This window comes from Vicia villosa, linkage group LG5 (genome assembly GCF_029867415.1).
Source record: "Vicia villosa cultivar HV-30 ecotype Madison, WI linkage group LG5, Vvil1.0, whole genome shotgun sequence".
NCBI classification, from domain to species: Eukaryota; Viridiplantae; Streptophyta; class Magnoliopsida; order Fabales; family Fabaceae; genus Vicia; species Vicia villosa.
The window spans coordinates 19,443,595-19,451,268 of NC_081184.1; the positions used below are offsets into that span (position 1 = coordinate 19,443,595).

The following is a 7,674-nucleotide window of genomic DNA, read 5'->3' on the forward strand; positions in this document are numbered from 1 at the left end:
AACGGTTGAGATTTGGTGTCAAATTAAACTTTGACACCTTGGTGTCATTTGATCCTATCCATATATATATATATATATATATATATATATATATATATATATATATATATATATATATATATATATAGGGGACGTATCAAATGAGAACTTTGGTTATTATAAGAATGAGAACTTTTAATAATAACCGTACAATTTTAAATCAATAATCATATATGCATTTATATGATATGTATTTAAATTAGAATCTATCTATTAATTATTGTCTTTTAAAATTTGAGTGAAATCTAAAGCATTGATTTTAAATCGTACGTTTATTATTAAAAGTTCTCAGTTCTCATAATATACAAAATTCTCATTTGATACGTCCCCATATATATATATATATATATATATATATATATATATATATATATATATATATATATATATATATATATGGGTCTTGCTAACCAGTCCCCTCAGGATAATGATTAAGCATTCCAAAAAAAAAATTTATAGAAAATATAACATTTCAATTTTCGAAGCATTAAATATGCAGATTATCGAGATAAATTTACTATTTTTAAAGTTTTAACCATTGCCTTGAGGGTACTAGTTAACATTTATATATATATATATATATATATATATATATATATATATATATATATATATATATATATATATAGGATATATTTAATAAGAAAGATGGAATCCAAATATATATATATATATATCCATGGATCCAATTAGGTATCTATTGCCACGCAATTAATATATACCTCAGGTGGAATATATATAAATATAGGGATATATTTACTTCAAGAGTAAGTGTTGAACACTTACTCTAAATCTTAACCATTGATTATCATTAACCTAACAATTGTAATTAATTTTTTATGTAGAAAGATATTTCCAGAAATAATTAGATTAAATAATCAATTAAAACTGTTAGATTAATGAAAATCAATGGTTAAGATTTTGGAGTAAGTTTTTTACACTTACTTACTGTTGGAGTAAATATATCCCTCCTCATATATATATATATATATATATATATATATATATATATATATATATATATATATATATATATATATATATATATATATATATATATATATATTCTGTTTTTTTTATATCATTATGGCCATCATTAAATTTAAGCGTTCTTATAGAAGGTTTTGATTTGTTTATAAGTTGCCATGCTTTTGTACTAAACATGTTTCTTTTTTTGCGGAATGAACATCATTAACTTTTGGAAATAGAATAATATAAGATGTAATAATTTTTTTTTTGTTTTATTAATTTACCTCTCGAGGAAAGTGCAGCAACCGATTAAATGAGCCACTATACAACTTTAATTATTATTAGTTGTAACAAACATGCATGATTGAGAACAGGCCAAGCCGGCCATGATGTTTATAATATCTTTATATGATCTCTCGAACAATCCAACTAAATGACAACTTTCTAGCTTAGGTGTAGGCTCATGAATACTATACCACATTCTGAATTTAGGATAAACAAAGAAAAACAAAATGATTCTTAGATGAACAATATGTTGGACATTGTTCTCTCCATTAGTCATTCATAAAAGACAATTATTAGGATGGAGAAGTTCTAAAAGTTAGATAACCTTGAGTTAATTATATTAAAAATAGGATGAATCACCAAAGTATAATTAAGATAGTCACAAAACATAAAAAGTAGCAGAAGACAATTCAAGATTTAAAAATACAGTAGAAGAACATCAGACAATAAAAACAAATCAACCAACTCTATTGATCAAGAGGTCTCTGAAGAAAAAAATCCAAACTACTAAAAATTTACTTCGCTGATAACATATTAGATCACAAACCCTAAAATCCACTATCAACATATCAAATTCCATCAAAAGAGCACTAAAAAAATTTAAAAAAAAAACATATTTTGGAATCAAGACGAACAATCGATGCACTATATATAGATACAAATAGAGGATAGAATTCTTAAGTCATTCATTGAAGGTGTAAGAGTTCACACATAATCTTTCCAGAACTATTTATGCCAAAAAATTAATTTTGCGACTCCCTTAAAGATTACATTATTTTGGACTTTTCAAAAGGATTAGACTACACCTGCCAGATCAAAAGATAATCACACCCTTATACTTAATCATGCCCCTAAAGATAAAAAAGACTAAAAAACATCTTAGGATCATTAAGAATAACTACTGGCACCCCAACATTTTAAAAACTCTATATCACACTAATAAAGCTAGCTCACGAGTAACAAAGAGGTGATAAATTGACTCAACCAAGAGATTCTAGTAGGATCTAAAATCACTCATTTCTTAGACAAGTTCTCTCTATATGGAACTCTATCTTGCAAAAGTTGTCAAGGAAAGACCAAGATCTTAGCAGGAGGCTAATTAATCAAGATAATGGGGGAGGATCATACTTTCTGTCAAAAAAGGAGTTGGAGATGATATCGAGCTAACATTTTAGACGAGGTAAGCGGATGCCAATGAAAAAGTACCATTTATAGCATAATTATAAATCCACTTATCTCTCTCCAATGAGAAAGAGCAACATCTTGATCTAAAGATAGAAGTTCTTCATAAACGGAAAGCTCTCTAAGAAAGAATGGTATTTGCCACCGAAGATCCCAAATCAAAATCCCATTAACCACTAAACAAATCTCTCCCATCAACCCGTCAGGCTGAGGAGAATTAGAAAATAAATCAGAGAACTTAGTATTTAAGAGGATGGTCCCTAACCAAGGGTCCTTCCAAAAGGAAGTTTGAGTACCCGACTCAACTTTTCTAATGACACCATCGATAAACCAATGAGTTATCTTCCTCTTAAGACTCAAGAAGAAACACCTCTTTCCACCGGGAAGAAGAAGATCAGAGACTCTCTGTTAATTTTCTAAGTTTGTATGGTTTACATTAATTTTAGTAAAACAAATTAGACAACAACATGTTAGATAGAATGCTTCAACATTGCAGGAAAATATATGTTGAATAGGATGTTCTATCAACTACATCTGGTGTAACAAGATGTCCTATGCAAAGATCATCTGACATCGTGACTAATGGAGTTTTAGAAAACACTTAGAAGGGGGGTGTCGCACGCTCGCGAAAAATGAACAGAGTCACCACCAATATATTTATCCCATAAGGGAAAGGAATATCAGAAAACCTAACAAAGGAAGGAACAGGGTCTTGCGACCAGAGAATCAAGGTACGGGAGTCGATTACGCAAGGGGAAGGTATTAGCACCCCTCGCGCCCATCGTACTCGATGGTATCCACCTATGTTTGTTTCTATCTAAAGGGTGTGTACTATGTCTATGTATATATGTGAATGAATGCAAAATGTAGGGAAAATAAATAATTATACTCGCACGGGCCCTACCCCGCTGCCTACGTATCCTTTTCAGGAATCAGAGTTACCGTAGCTCGGCTCACGATTTTCTGTTTGTTTTTGTGTTTTTTGGTTGGGCGGAGTTAACGCTCGCGCTCTTGCATAAGGGGACAACCTAGGATGCAATAGAGCGGAGATAACAATGCCCTTAAGAAAGGAGAGAAGAGAGAGTTTGAGTGTTTCGAGGAAATCCCTAAGGCAAGGGAAACTCGAGTTACTCTTTGGTTTGTGTCTTTTAGAATTTGGGAACTTACGCCCGAATGGTTCCCTAAAGCAAGGGAGATCCAAGCACTCGAATGATTCCCTAAAGCAAGGGAGATTCAAGCTTCCATTCCCTTTTTAATGATTTTCAATTTTTTATTAATGTTTTTTAGTGTTTTCTTTGTATGTTTTAAAGGGGATTTTATTTGAATTTTTGTTAGATGTTTTATGTTGTAAAAGAAAAAGAATGAAAAGAGGGGGACTAGCCTAATTTCTAAGCCTAATGTTATTCTTGTTTATGCAAAGGGAATCTAAATCTAAAGTTATGTTAAGGGAATCAATTCTAAAAGGAGCATACTAATGATATCAACAAAGTAGGCCTAAAATGTGGCCAAAAGCTAGCAACAAAATCACGCAACAATTATATAAAAATAACATGGAAATGGTACAAAAACAATTCAAGCATTAGTGCAAAATTAGACTAAAATACTACTATTTTTATGAGCTTTCTAAGAAGGAATTAAATGCCAAAATTAAACTAAAGGATCTACTATTTTTTTATGAGTCTTTTTGTGAGAAAATTCTAAGACTAAAATTAATCCTAAAATCTACTAAGTTGTATCTTTATTACTAAAAAAAAGAAAAAAAACTATGTCAAAAAACTAAATTCTAACAATAGTAAAACATATGATTAGGGAGGGTGCAAATTGAATTTGATGGTGTAGACAGCAATTAGGGCGCAGGCCCATTGAGGCAGGCCCAGGATGTTTAGTGGCGTTTTGTTTTGTTCAGAAAAGGGGTGTATGGGCCAAAGTGGGGTGCGGCCAGCAACAATGGCGCTCCGGCCCAAGGATGATTGTTTTTTGTTATTGCCATCAGCTAACAAAAGGCTACACGGGCCAAGGGTGTATGAACATGACTTATGCGGCCCAGGAGATTATTGTTTTCGGATTTTTGTTCCATTTTTATTGTTAGATTTATTATTAGATTCAATTACTATTATGAAAACAAAAAAAAAGGGAAAAAACACTTAAAGAAAAGAAAAAGAAAAGGGAAAACGGTGCGTTTGGAGAACTAGGGGGAATTGTGTGTGACGATTGAGATTTCATATTTCAGACTCAACCCTCCTCTCTCGTGTCCGTTTTGCTCTCGACGCTCGCCGGAAATCGCCCCGGCGGCGGAGCTTCTCAGAAACCGAAATTAAACCCATTGCTAGCCTCGTTCTCTCTCCCTATCTCCATATCTCAAATCAATTCCCTCATATTCTGTTTTGAGTCCCTCAGATTCAAGCTCACACGAAAACCCTAGAAGACTAAGAAGCGAAATTGGATGGAGACGAGAGATGTGTTCAAGCTGAAACCATGGGGGAAATGTTCGCGGAACCTCGCTCTTTACAATCGTAACAAGAATCAAACGAAGAAGATGAAGAATGAAGACTTCTAAAACTTACCTGAGGTGAAGATCACTGTTGCACGCTGAAAACTTCATGTAAGATATGCTTCTCTTCCTCTCTGATTTCTTCCGCTATCTTCTTCTCCTTCTTTGTTCTTCTTTTTTTTTGATTCTCTGAAACTTGCTCTGTATTGCGATGTTGTGGTGTTGATTTCTGAGTCGTGTGAGCGGAGAGATGAAGGTGAGAGGTTTAACACACCTTCACTCAGAGTTCAATGGAGGAACCCTGAGGAAGGCTTGTGGTTGTGCTCTAGTAAGGGAGAGGTGAAGAAGGTTTTCGTTGCAGAGAGAATGGAAGGTGAATGGGAGGAAGATGAGGGAGAGAGATGAGGGTGATGGCGTGGAGAGTGAGGTGAAGATGATGAAGAAGAATGAATGGTGGAAAGTGGCGTCTGTAAGATGAAAATGGAGGGTGGTGAAGTTATATAGAGATTGAGGGATGAAGAGATTCAGTTAGAGATTGAGAGTGATTGAGGGCCCTAGGATCTGAGATTCGGTTATGAATTGGAGGGTGAGGATTTAGTTGTTAGTTACATGTTAGTTTTATTTCTGTTTTTGGTTGGAAGTTGGTTACGAATCTGTTATCGAGAGTTGGAAATTCTGTTGAAGTTAGTTATATGGTAGTTAGGAAACAGTTAGAAGGTTTGGAAATTAGTTATGGTGGTCCTGATTCTGTTGGCTATGGATGTTAGTTGTGATGCTCAGTTGGAAAAGTTTGTTATTAGTTAGATGGTAATTAGACTTAGAATCTGTTAGGGAAATTAGAAACAGTTAGTTAGGGGCTGGCTCTGAGTTTTAATCTGAAAGTTAGGTGGTTAAGAAAGGTATAAAAGTGGTTAAAATTCTGTTTTTTTTGTTATAGGAATATTAGTAATTCTGTTACAAACTTTTTGCTAAGCTGGGAGTTAGTATGTGTGGGATTTTGAATGTTAATTCAAACTGAATGTGTGTGGGTGTTAATTGTTTTGGTTTATGCAGGGCTGGATTTCATTAGTAGTGAAGTGATTTGAATGTAGTGTGAAAACTGTTTGGATTTTGAAATTGGATGTGTGTGGTTTGAGATTCTTGTTGGTGAGCTATTAGCGTGACCATTGAACCTTGTTACCAGATTTTTTGCTGAAGGCTAGATGAGAACAATTGTTGCTGATTCGTTTTTTGTATGCAGGTTTCACGGTGGGAATGACTGGTTTTAGACTGCAACTTGCTTGTTTGGATTGTGGTTCTGAGATGATGATTTTCTTTGGATCGAACTTGACGATGTATGGCTATACTGAACCGAATTGATCTTTTTGTGCAGGGCCGTTTTGTTTATTTTTCTGGATGATGAATGTGTGCTTGCCCTGTAGGTATTGAAGCTGAATTTGAACTTGTTTGTAGATGCTGAACAACGGAAATCGATGGTTGCCACTGCTGTAACAACTAAAACGGAAGAGACAAGGCCTTGTTCAACAAATGAGTGGCGCATGGCATGTTGGAGTTCTGATTAGGATGTAGCTTGCTGATTCGAAGATGTATTCGAACCGACAGGTGTGGTATGAACACTTGCGGGCCTTGAATATTGAATGATGTACTGAGTTCTTTGCCTTTGTTTTGAATAGCTTTATTTCCCTTCTTTTCTTGATTGTATAGGTTTGGTTTTGACTGAATTTGATGATGGTGTTGAATGTATCTTGTCTCTTTTTTTTGGAAGTGAACTGCAGGTGAGATGTGGACTGGTTAATTGAACTGTGAATGAGATATACTGAATATGTTCTTGTGTGTGTTGCAGGATTTGGTTTGAACTAATGTAGCAGGTTTCCTATGCAAACATGTTAGCTACAAGTCTAGAATGGCATGGTTCAGTAGCAGGTTTAACATAAACACATGAAGGTTCAGAACACAAAGCTTAGTGTGATATATGGGCAACATCATGAACCATGAACGGGGATTGCCTGAACAGGAGGAAATAGTTTGAAGTGCAATGATAGAAGGCTTGGAGCAGAATGAAGACTTGTAGGATTAGGTCCAAGTAGTGCGTTGACTCTGGTCAACTATTTGACCAAAAAGTCAACAGTTGACAAGAAGTCAACTCTAAGCCAAACATGTATATTTTTTTCCAATGGTGTAATGTTTTGTACTGGTGCATTTGGAATGAATGTAAATGGAACTTGAACAGTGATGTTGAAATGTGGTTTTTCTCATGAACATGTTGACTTTTTATACTTCTTTGACTTTTGTAATCAAAATAAATGATTTTGTACACTCGAATGAATTGTAAGCCAAATGACCCTGATGGATATATAGGATGGCCAAGGGAATTGACTTTGGCCGAAAGTCAACATTCCTAGGTTGACTTTTACCAAAAAGTCAAAGTTGTGCAAATGCTTCTAACATTCTCCAAACGACTCAAAATGTTTCCAAACCCTTTTTCTTCAGCGTGCACTAAATGATCCAGTCTTGTAAATAAAATCTTCCAAATTCCTTCAATTATGCAACATCATCAGCCTTGCATGAGAACCAAAGAGATAGCGTCTTGCTCCTTAAGCAACACAGTTACTTAGAATCAATAATGAACGAAACCTTGATTTATGGACCGAATTTAGATGAATCCACCCTTTTTGCTTGTGCCGGATCCATAATCAATGCCTTGTGAT

General features: G+C 34.3%; 1 long non-coding RNA gene across 3 annotated transcripts; it reads left to right on the forward strand.

The window, feature by feature from the left end:
• The first annotated feature begins 4,619 nt into the window (after positions 1–4,619).
• On the forward strand, positions 4,620–7,242 carry LOC131606366 (uncharacterized). Of its 3 annotated transcripts, none has more exons than XR_009284822.1 (4): positions 4,620–5,077; positions 6,207–6,300; positions 6,388–6,608; positions 6,810–7,242. It is a non-coding gene; the product is annotated as an uncharacterized LOC131606366 (long non-coding RNA). The 3 variants fall into 3 exon arrangements; XR_009284821.1 differs by having other exon boundaries at positions 4,621–5,077; positions 6,388–6,573; XR_009284820.1 differs by having other exon boundaries at positions 4,623–5,077; positions 6,388–6,568.
• Positions 7,243–7,674: the final 432 nt, after the last annotated feature.